Source organism: Fukomys damarensis, unplaced genomic scaffold (assembly GCF_012274545.1).
Source record: "Fukomys damarensis isolate Sample0158 unplaced genomic scaffold, DMR_v1.0_HiC HiC_scaffold_27, whole genome shotgun sequence".
NCBI lineage: Eukaryota > Metazoa > Chordata > Mammalia > Rodentia > Bathyergidae > Fukomys > Fukomys damarensis.
Genome location: NW_022900939.1, coordinates 13,470,973 through 13,483,517, shown reverse-complemented (window position 1 = coordinate 13,483,517; position 12,545 = coordinate 13,470,973).

The window sequence follows — 12,545 nt, the reverse complement described above, 5'->3', positions numbered from 1 at the left end:
AAAAAAAAAAAAAAAAAAAAAAAAAAAAAAAAATTGCAGCAAAGTGAATAGAGCACAAAATGTGCTATCTTGACCATTTTAAGGTGTGCAGCTAGTTCAGAGGCGTTTAACACATTCTTCTTGGTATACCTGCTTCTAACCAGTATTCTTCATCTTGTAAAACTAATGCTTTACACTTGTTAAACAAAAATTCTAATTTTTCTCCGTTCTGCAGTCCCTGGGAGCCACTATTTTAATTTCTGATTGCATAAGTGGACCTCTCTAGGTACCTCAGATGAATGAAATTATCCAGTAATTATCTTTTTTTGTGACTTATTTTACTTAATCCTGTGTTCTGAAGGTTCATCTATGTTGTATGCGAAGATATTTGGAAAAACTGGAAAAATGAAGCTTGTTAAAAAAAAAAATCAAGTCCCAGTTAGAAGAGATAAGCTGAAGGAAGAGTCACTACAAATGACTTAAGAGAGCTCATATTGGATCAAAATAAAAGAATAGTCCAATTCCTTACTGTGTCTTTCATAGCTCCGTGATTTAAAGTTACCCATAATTTTCTTACTTGCCAAGGAGGACTTAGGCTGGGAAAACAGAAGGTTTTCCTACAATTTTTCTTGGTTGAGATGATGTGTAGGTAAAGAGGCTTGTCTTCTCCTTTTGGCGAATTAGTCCCCAAGAGAGGCAAGAAACTAAGAAATGCCTACTTTAGGTCACCCAGTGATTTCCTAGGACAACTACATGAGTCATCACATAAGACTTAATCCTCACAGTTTCACCAGGGGTGTCTTATTTTTGTTTTATAGATCAAGAATCAGAGGCCAAGAACATTTCAATAAATCTCACAGGAATTTGCAGCTAATAAGTGGTGAGACTAGGATTTGATCCAAGGGTTATCTAATGCCAAAGTTTGGGTTTTGTTTTCTACAGTCTGTTACCTCTAACAATGCTGCTTAGCACATCTACTAAGACTGCACTGTGACTCACACATGTGATTTACATGTGTGACTCACTGTAACCTTGACTTCCTCTCTCTTATGCCTGGTTACTATCTGCAACCATTTTTCTTGCTTTTGTGCAAGGGGTTTGATGTAGTCACTTTCATTCAATCACTTTCATCACAGAAATAGCCTCTGAGTTATTTTCATGTTGATTATTATCTCTCCATTTCTATCACCCCACTCCAATCCTTGAAGAAATAGCTTTCTTAACATCAACTATATATGTAGTTGCTGTACAACAATTGGTAAAAAATGTAAGTGTATCCAATATTTTTAAAATGTTTCATGTGATGGAAATGCTAACCATACTTATTTGACCACTGCATGTTTGTAACTATTATTAGTACAACTACACCCCACAAATATGTACAATTAAAATAATAACAATAAAAATCCTGAGCAACAATCACTTAACATTTTTACTATAGGTAATAATCACTTAACAGTGTTACTACGAGATAGGCATTATCTTATGTGTTTTACATAAAGTTACCCATTTTAATCCTACAGAAAATGTTCAAGACCAGGCAGGCATTATTATTATTTTCATTTTAGAGATGAAGCTAATGGAGCCACAGAGGCTAAAGAATTTGCCTGGCTCCATCCACTGAGTGGGGAAACCCAGGCAGAAATGCCACTCCGTGCCAAAGGTTTTGAGCCACTGCATCAGCTGCGGTGTCAACTTGAATATGAAATGCCAAGTAGGTTAGTTCAGCCCAGCTCTGTGTGTGTCTGAGTGACTCACTTATAGAAGAGGGAAGACCCACCCTGGTTAGGTACGGCAGGATGACAGGCTTAGTGAAGACAGAAGCTGCACCCTGGGTGTGGGTGGCATCAAGAAATTGGCTTACAACCTCATAGTAAAAAGGGAAAGAAAAAGGAAGTCTCACTTCTGCTTCTTCAGAGGAGCTGCAGTCATCACCATTGCCTTTGTATGTCCAGACTTCCAGCAATGACTCCTCAGCTTTCCAGATATGGAAAGATCCTTCAGCTTCCTGATATGGACTCACACCAGACTCTGCGTGAGCTCTAAGCCTTTGACTTTTGGCTGGACCCTCTTGCTCTCCAGCATGCAGAAGGCCCTTGTGTGTTCTTCCATACCACCCTGACTCTGCTGACTCTGAAGGTGGCTACTGTAAGCTTATTTTGTAAAACACACACACACACACACACACACACACACACACACACACACACACACCTTCTCACATCATATCTCTGCCTGGTAATAAACTTCATCACATAGTGCACAACTGCTTGAGTAGGGTTTTTCATCTTTCCTCATACTGAGTATTAAAATCAGGGCCTCACTCATGCTGGGAAAGTGCTCTGTCACTGAGCTATCATTGCAGACACTAACCCCTTTAAAAACTTGAAACAGGGTCTTGCTGAGTTGCCCAGGTTGGCCTTAGATATGTGATCTTGCTGCAACAGCCTACTTGGGATTATATGTATGCACCCCTCCTTTCTTCAAGTAAGTTTTTACTCAATAGTTTCCTAAGCTATCTGCAGTTGATAAACACAGTAATTGAAGATGAGAGCAGTTACATGGGAATGAAAGTTGGCACCAGTCAGGGAACCTTGGATGTGAAAGGTATTTACCCAGTGTTTTTTTTTTTAAGTTTTCTTTGGCACCACATTTCTTTTTTTTTTTTTTTCCTCATTGAGTTTATTGGTACATTTTAGGTATACAGTACAGTTACGTTCATTATTGGGGTCTTGTACCTTTACATGTCAGGTCTTCGTTCTTATTTTTTCCCCTTGTCCCTGCCCTCCTTTCACCCCCTCTTCCCCTCCCCATTTACAAACACTTTATTTCCACTTTCTCATTTTCTCCTATTTTTTTCCTTTCCCTTCTTACCTTTCCCCTACCCTTCCTACTTTCCCTACCCCTTTAGCCCTTTTCTTCCTATTTCACATTTTTAATTATCTCTTTAGGATCTTGTGTACTATCATAGTGTTTTATACCAGAGAAACTATTCGGCATTTACACCTGTGTGACTTATTTATTTCACTTAGGAGTATATCCTCAAAATGTATCCATTTTTCTATGAATGAATCTAATTTCCCATTCTTTATGGCTGAGTAGTATTTCATTTTATAGAAAAACCACATCTTCTTTATCCAGTTTCAAACTGATGGGCAAATAGGCTGTTTCAAAGTTTTAGCTATTACAAACTGTGCTGCTGTAAACATAGGTGCACATATATCACTGTGATATGATTCTTTTAATTCTTTTGGAAAGATACCCAGCAGAGGGATGGCTGGGTCAAATGGAGCCTCTAGTCCCAGCTCTTTGAGGTATCTCCATATTGATCTCCATAGTGGTTGCACCAGTCTGCATGCCCACCAACAATGGAGAAGGGTTCCTTTCTCCCCACAACCCCACCAATATTTGTTATTGTGTAATTTATTGATAGCAGCCATTCTTTGTGGGGTGTGGTGGAATCTCAGTGTTGTTTTCATCTGCATCTCTTGAATGACCAATGATGTGGAACACTTTTTCATATATTTACTTGCTGCTTTTACTTCTTTGTCTGAGAAATATCTATTTATTTCAGATGCCTATTTTTTGTTTTTTGCTTTTTTTGGTACTGGGGATTGAACTTGGGCCCTTGCTGCTTCCAAGGCAGGAGCCACAACCACTGAGCTAAATCCCCAGCCCTCAGATGCCCATTTTTGAATCTGGTCCTTATATTTGGAGGAGCTGATTTTTTTGAGTTCTTTACATATTCTAGATGATAGTCCTTTGTCCGAGGAGCAGCTGGTAAAAAGTTTTTCCCACATTATAGGTTGTCTCTTAGTTCTGTGGACGGTTTCTTTTGCAGTGCAGAAGCCTTTTAATAAGATGAGTTCCCGGTTGTGTCTTGTGTCTTCAATCTTCCTTTGCCCCCAACCAGGACAAAGTTGTAGCAGCCTGCATCTAAGGTTGTTTCTTCATGTACTAAATTGTCTTCTAAGACTCCGGTAGGGATCCAGGGAAGGAATGCATGCAGAATGCTTAGCACAGATTTTGGTGTGACCGCAGCTCTCATGAGAACGAGGCTGTACCTGATTTGGACTGAGAAGTGTTACTGTTCTGAAACAAGAGAGATTATTCAGGAGAACATCTTCGCACTATCGAGTGCCGTGATGTTTGCAGTCTTCGGCAATGAATCGTAAAGGGTTATGAGTACTCCTGAGCCCATTTTAACTTCTTAAGTGTGTTTCTTTCATTTGACTTTTTTTTTCTTTACTAATCTTTATCTCTCTCTTACAAGATTATACACAATTTTAAATAAGCTCAAAAGGACCAGGTATGGGAAAGTGGTAGGTGGTGCCAGTGAGGCATTTAGCTGCAATGCTGAAGAAAAGGAAAGGAAGAATAAACAGTTGGGACTGATTTCCTCTTTGCCTATTGAAGACATTCAAAATCTGGAAATTAGAGAAAAGATACCACACACCACAATCCTTGACATTCTAATACCTTTTCACCAGTAGTTTTTGGTCTTTTCCCTCAATGCACTTTTTAAAAAAGTGGAACACAAGACAGAGGAGAGATGTGTTGATGCTTCGTCTTTTAAGATGTTACGAAACTGCAATTCGAGCTACTAACTCCGCAAAAAGTCATGAAGGAAATTTAAATGTGTATTACCAAGTGCAAGAAGCCAAGGTGAAAGGGTTACATGAATAAGTCTAAGTGTATGGGATTCTGGAAAAGGAATAACTATGGACAATAAAATAAAATGAGCAGCCATTGCCAGGACTTAGCGGGAGAGAAGGAGGGTGAATAGTTAGAATGTAGAGGATGTTTTGGGGTGGTGAACTTTATTCTGTAGGATATTCTAGTAATCCCTACATGGCACTATGTATTTATCAAAATACATGGAATGAGCAAGTTCTAGTGTTAACTAAAAATGTTGTTAATAATGTGTCAATATTGGTTCATCATCTGAACCATAATAGCTGCTCTAATGCAGATGTTAATGGGGAAACTGTGTTGGAGAAAAGCAGTACTCTGTGAGAAATTCTGTGCCTTCTGCTCAGTTTTCTGTACCTTCTGCTCAATATTTCTGCAAACCCCAAAATGCTCTAAAAGTAAAAACTACAAAAAATAGACATATTAGAATTTAAAATTTTGAACATCTGTTGTGCCCTTCAAAATAGTCTCTTCAGAATGTTATGTGCTTGTTTTAAGATACTGTGTCTGCTGAAAACATGTTGAAAGTCCTCTTTAAAAATTTTTCTACAGAGATTAGATGGCTGGGAAGATAAAGATAACATTTTGAATTACATTTGGATGATCATTAAAAGATGGGGAGGAAGCAAGACACATTTTCCCACGTGACTCATAGACTGGATTTGAATGTCTTCTCCACAGAGGCAAGGCCTTAGCAAGTGATCCCAGCAGGAATATTTATGTGGTCTCCCAAGAGAACTCTTTGAAAGAGAACAGTGCTCGGTGAGATGAATGAGGTCTTGTATGAGAGGAGGAAAAAAAAATGAAAGCATATTTACAGCTTATTGTTTTCCTTTCATGAGGCCATAGATACTGGCAACAAGTGACTCTCAAGTCATCATTTCAGCACAGATCTTTGATCAAATTCTAGTTCTATCCTTTGCCAGCTGTAGAATCTTGGGCAAGTGTAGACTCTCAGTTTTTTCCCTTAAAATGGAGACAATGCAATAATATTATTTTGCAGCTTTTGCACTGTAATTAAGAGGGATAATGTGGACTGTTGTGCCTAGAACGTACTACTACATACATTCAAACGTAGTAAAAATTGCTACCAATCATATTGCTGTTGCTGTCATTATTTTTTCAGGGAAATCAAATTCAGGGCCTTGCACAAGCTGGGCAAGTACCTTGTCACTGAGCTTCAAACCCCTATCCCAGTATTGTATGAAGAGAGCATCTGACTTTGGTATTTTCTTTTGTGACTAGTATTCAAAACTAGAGACAAGTTTATTAAAACAGCGATACTCTGTACCAGAAGAGGTGTATGTCAGTTAGGTATCACTTTATTAGCATATACAGTAACCCTTCTGTGTCAGCATGAGATCTATCCCAGGACACCTCCACATACTCCTAATCCATAGCTCAAGTCCATTATATAAAGCAACATAGTATTTGTATATAATCTTCACGTGTCCTCTATATACTTTAAATCATCGCTAGATTACTTATATGACTGGATTAATTATGTTACCTATTATAATCCCTAACAACAGTGGTCACACTGCCTTCTTTAGGAAATAATGGCAAGAAAAGGAAAGTCTACATGTTGAATACAAAAGCACTATTTTAAAAATATTTTTGATTCATGGTTAGTTGAGTCTGAGGATATAGGACCAGGGGATACAGAGGAGCAACTGTAAACACATTGCTATATATGCGTTACATTTATTATTTTTAAACCTATTTTTTGGTAATAGTTGAGGTACAAAATTTATGACCTACTTTAAAAAAAAATCCAAGCTTATATAAGGTTATCTCTATCAGAATGTCACTTTTACTTACTGCCGTTCTGACACATTTTCTGGAGTGGGAAAGAAGCTTGTGCATTTCAGCCAGCACAGTGGGAATTGTCCACCGCCAATAGCCTGTATCAGCAGTGCTGAAATCCGCAACCCAGTAGAGCCATGGAGGTGTTTGGTGAATGTGGTTTGTCAACTGTTTTGTGACGAAGAGAAAGACTGAGAATTGCTGTCTTGGCTTAGTCTACATGCCAGCTTGTTATTCCTAGCTCCCTTCCAAGGAAGACTCGACTGCTACTGCAATTTCTGGGGGCAGCATTCAGAGTCCAATTTGTTTTCCGGAGGAGGATAAGTTTACTTCAACGTATACATCTTCAAGCAAACGCTCATCCATAGAAGAGGCCCGGTGAAGTATTCTGCTAATTGTTGAAACCCTTGGCTGGTATTTTAGGAATAAATACAAAAAATATCTAAAGAAGATGCAGAAGATATAAATTAATTTTAGTAACAATATAATGCCAGTTCTAGGTCTGGCTTTTACAAACCAACGATCAAGTTAATTTAATTTCTCAAACCCCATTGCTTCAACAAAATGTTATTTAAATCAATTCATTCTTTCATTAGGCTGCCTAAGAGCGCCATGGCGTGATGAGAAATGACTGAGATGGCATTCATGTTTCCAAAGCCCCTCAGTTTCAATTCATTTTCCATCCTGACATGGGACTGATGTTCTCCATTTACATGCAAAAATAGTATTTTTAATTGTAAAAGTGGTGTTGTTAAATTACCTTCAAATGAGTTTATTTTAAACGGTTCATTAAAGTTTTTGAAATCATTCCCTGCATGATTGCCTCTCTTCTCTGCTTTGATGTATTACATCTCTTTCCAAAAGTGCCAGCGCTGAGAGAAAAACCTTTTCTTGCAAGACTCACATCTCACAATCTGGCTAGTTTTGAAGTGGAAGCAGCTAAAGCCCCATGCTATTGCAGGGCGGCTGAGGGCATCTTCTCAGGCACCTCAGCTGAGAGGCTGGGGTGAGGGGTGAAGGCAGGTGGCTGTGTTCAGCAATAATGAAGGGTCAAAGCCACCGAGCTTTCAAAAGGCTTGTGTCAACTCAGAAGATGAAACACAGCTTCCCCTGGATAGCTAGTTTGGTTCTGAGATTTAAATACATCTCACACACTCTGTGTGTTGGCTTTCATTTTAACTTTTCTCCCCCTGACATCAGCTTTCCTCTTCATTATTTCTCTTCTGTTTGTGTCTTCTAGAACAATTCATCTCCATGTTAATTCCTCTACCAACTCTCAGTCTTGCTTTCCTCAAGTTTCATCACTTTTTCAAAGAAAGGTCCTTATAGAAACAAACATTTTTCTTCTAAAATTATCATTTATGGGATTTCCTTTTTCATATTATTAATTCACAGGAGGATTAAGTGAAGAAAGAGTTGCAAAATACTCATTGAATTTAGTCGTGATTCTTTAGTTATTGCTATAAAAATCTAATGTTCCATTCAGACCCATTACTTACTCCAATGGTAGAGTCACCTGTCAAAAATCACCAAATGGAAGACTTAATAAGGTAGAAATATGGAGAGAAAGTGAGGAGAGCCAACTGTGTTATATGCTATAATATATCAGCATTTTACAGCTTATAGATCCAAACCCTACTTAATGACCCCAACCATTTCTGCCTTTAGTAGAAGAAGAGTTTTCATTGCTATTTGGGCAGAATTCTAGTTTTTTCCTAACATCTATTATCTATCTGCTATCTATTATCTATTATCTATCTGATATTATATATCTGCTATCTATTTATCTATCTATGTATCTTTTATCTATCTTCATCATCATCGTCATTGTTCTCCTAAACTTTAAGTCACTAGATTAGTAGTCTGTTGACAGTTTGTTATGAAACTTTGTTTTGAGTTTTTTTTTTTTTTTCCTGTACCAGGGAATTGAACCCAGGGCTTTCACACTGAGCTATAAATCTAGACTTTTAAAGGCAGTTTTTAAATTTGGAGACAAGGTCTCATTACTTCACTTAGTTTCATAGGGTGGGCTTGAACATGACATCCTTCTACCTCAGGCTTTCAGAATGCTGGGATTATAGGTGCATGCCCCCCACCTGCCTAGCTTGTTATGAAACTTTTTGAGTGGTGGTGATAACACAATATATTCGATGCATTTGTCAAGTGCAGTGTGAAAATTAGACTTCTGTTCCTGTGAGTTAGACATTGTTTTCTAGACCCTACCTTTCCACCTTAACCTTTGGTCCATAGCAACTCTTCCTTGACATTTTAGCACTCACAATGAATCAACAGGCCTTTATGAGTACTTACTGTGTGCAAGACACTGTCACAGAAATACAAAATCGTAAAACTGGAGGGGAAATAAAAACTAATAGCCATTTTATCCATACCACATATATTCACACGATCTCACATGTATTATTTCACAATAGCATTGCAAGATATGATCATCCTTGTTTTAGGGTAAGAAGTCTAGAGGTTATAATTTTAGCCTTCAAGGAATTTATAATTCATGAACAAATAAGATACATAAGATAAAACTGCCACAAAATGGATAATAAATTAGACTTCCAATATAACGACTGAACTTCATTAAAGGTTGAGATAATTAGGAAAGGTTTTGATGCTGTGGAGGAATAAGGGTAGGGAAACAATTCCTTCCATGAGAATTTTTGGAGAGCCCACCTTGAAACTTTTCTAGGAACTCACTCCAGGGGACAGGTAATGAGATGAAAGTAAGCAAGCATATCAACTGTAAAGTTTGGTACTGTACAGACACAGATGAAGAAGTCTGGAAACATCAGGGAGAGAGTGACTATCTAATTTGGCCTAGGTTTTAAATAAGGGGGATTTTATAGATATGACATGTTGAACAGAGCCCTTTGAGACAAATTATTTAGGTCATTTTGATCTTTTTGTTCACATTGGTAATAATTTTATGCACTTTAAAGGATTCATAAGAATTGAAATAGTTTACTTTTTATGTTTCTCTTCCCATAAAGTTTTACTCCTTTTCTGACATTGAATAGAAGTAATCTATTTCATTTTCCAGGATCCAAGAAAGTTGGAAAGTTATAATTTCTTGGCTTTTAATGTCACTGTTTTCAAGATTTCAGATTTATTCCCACATTAATTCTCATATCAGCTTTTTTCATGTGGGTGTTTTTAGCATTGACAAAAAATATAAACTAAAATTGACTGCTACTTGAATTTTGACATAGAAGCTGAATTTCTCTGCCAGTTTAGAGTGAACACTTGTGACTCATAGCTCAAAGTATAGCGTGAAGGATTCCATTGCTTTATTAGAAGAGAAGTCTTCTATTGAAATTACTCACTGAAATGACACAATAAATCACCCCAAGGTTCCAGATGGACCAAAATTTCATTGTTGACCAAGGAGTGTATTGAGGCAAGTCTTGCTTGTTTCCTGTCATCAAAGCTGAAGAGTTTTCTTTGGATTTCCCAGTGTCCTTAGAAACCCGTTGATAGCAATAGCAAAAGAAGCTGACTGTATTCTCTAGGAACCTGTGGCTAAGGCTTCTTGCTGTGTGAGTTAGCTTTCTGTCACTGTGAAAAAAATGCCTGTGACAATCAACTCATAAAGAGGAAACTGTTATTTTGATTCCCATTTTAGGAGGTTTCAGGCTATGCATGGTCCCCTGGCTTCACTGGTTTTGGTTCCGTGGTGAGGAAGAACATCACGGCTCAAGAAATGTGGCTGAGGAAGCTGTTCATCTAATGGCAGCCAGAAAGGAGAGACAGATGATGAGGAATAGCCAGGGTCACAATATCTCCTTTGGTGCCACTCCCAGTGACCTAACTTCCTTCCACTAAACCCCACCTCCTAAGTGAACCACCACCTCCCAAAGGTGCCAAATCCAGTACCACAGCTTCACTCTTCTTTGAGGGACCCTTCAGATCCACACTGTAGCACTTGTGTATTCTGGAATGACACCCATAGCACTGAATTATACATTAGAAAATTGAGACCTTTATTCTGGATTTGTGGGTCACTTACTCAGTGACCTGGTGTAAGCACAGAGGTCTCAAGGCCTGTTTTTGCAAAGTGGAACAGAGCTACTAATGCTGCCTCCCTCAGAGGGGAGGATGAGAACCAGGTGAATTCATATGTGCTTGAAAATTCTAAGTTATTTTGCAAATACACAATATTTTGTTCCCCATTAATTTCCATTGATTGTGTCATAGTTAAATTTATTCATCCTTACGGACAATTTCTCAAGTTTAAAAATGTATCCCACTCTAATAAGAAGAACTAGAACTTCTTTGAGAAGTGGTTAAGCCTAGGTTAGTTAGAAAATATATAGTTTCAGTGTGACATATTTTACAGTTCCAGAAAGTAAAGAATGTAATGACTGAAAAGAGAGGGAGAGAAGGGGGCTAGGAAAAGAAGGAAGGAGGGAAGGAAGGAAGGAAGGGCAATTCCGCAGTGATTTGGGAAAGAGAAACAGGAACTAACTGAAAAAGCTCTTCATGGGCAGAGATAGAACAATTTAACCAACAAATGAAATTAGTATCAAATCATAACTTGAAGTATAAAAGAAATATTCATGAGTTTACATTAATATAAGTAAGTAATTGAATAAAATACATCAATGAGGAGATGAACACATTTTTGATGCAGATGAGTTCCAAGTATTACATGGGGCTCTTCCACTATTGAACCGGTTGTATACACCTTCCTCCTTCTAAATGTGGGCTGCACATAGTGATCATTTTCCAAACAGCAAGGTGTCTAAGGAGATAGAAAGGAGCAACTTTTCAGCAGAGGGGCATGAGAACTACTCCTCCAAGCCAGGTGACCCAGGAGAGCATCTCATTGGCAATGTAATGTGATGAGAATGGTAACTTACACCTGGTCTTCCCTGAACGCACTAACTCACTCTGATCATGAGAAAACATATTAGACAAATCTGTTGGACAATTTACAGTATGTATCTAGATGGCACTTCTTAAAAGAGTCAAGGTCCATAGTGTTTGCCTGTGCTTATGTCTTCAAGAGTTTGACCTATTCTATCTTCTAGCAGATTGTTTCTGTTTCAATATTTAAACCTTGGATCCATTTTTAATTCAGCTTAGGACATGCTGAGATATATGTGTCTAGGTTTAATCTTCTGCCTGTGGAAAGTCAGTTCCATTTTTAAAGAAGCTATCTTTCTTCCAGTGAAGGTGTGTGGTCCCTTTGTCAAAGCTAAGGTAGCTGAGTATGTTTGGAGTTGTTCCTGCATCTTCGATTCTGTTCCATTGATCCTGAGGTCTGTTTTTTGCCAATATTAATTATGCTGTTTTTTTTTTTTATCACAGACGCTTTGTAGTATAACTTCAAGTTGGTGATTTTGGTGTCCTTTGCTTTGCTTTTCTTATTCAGAATTGCTTTTGCTATTCTAACTCTCTTCTGGTTCCAAATGAATTTTAGGATAGTTTTCTCTAATTCTGTGATGTATGCTAATTGGTATTTGAGCAGGATTGCATTAAATCTGTATAAAAGTTTTGAAAGCATGGCCACTTTCTTTGTATTGCTTCTGCCTATCCAAGAACAAGGGCTTTCTGACTGGACAGGAAATATTACAGAGAATCTACAACTGGGATCTCATTTTATTAAAAAGCTTTTGCACAGCAAAAGAAACTACCCAAAGATTGATGATACAACCCACAGAATGGGAAAAAAATTGCCAGCTATTCCTCAGATCAAAGACTAATATCTAAAATATACAAAGACCTCAAAGAAATCAGACCCTCTAAATTTAAAAGCCAAGTCCAAAAAAGATCATCCAAAATGAACAGATCCTTGTCAGATGAAGTACAAACATCAAATACATATATGAAAAAATGTTCAACATCATTAGTAACTTGAGAAGTATAAATTAAAGCAACACTGAGATTCCATCTCATTCCAGAAAAACTGCCTATAATCAAGAAATCAACTGATAAAACAAATGTTGACAGGTTTGTGAGGAAAAAGGAACTCTTCTCCACTATTGGTGGGAGTATAAATTGATACAAGCACTATGGAAAGCAGTGTGAAGATTCCTAAAAAAAAAAAAAAAAAA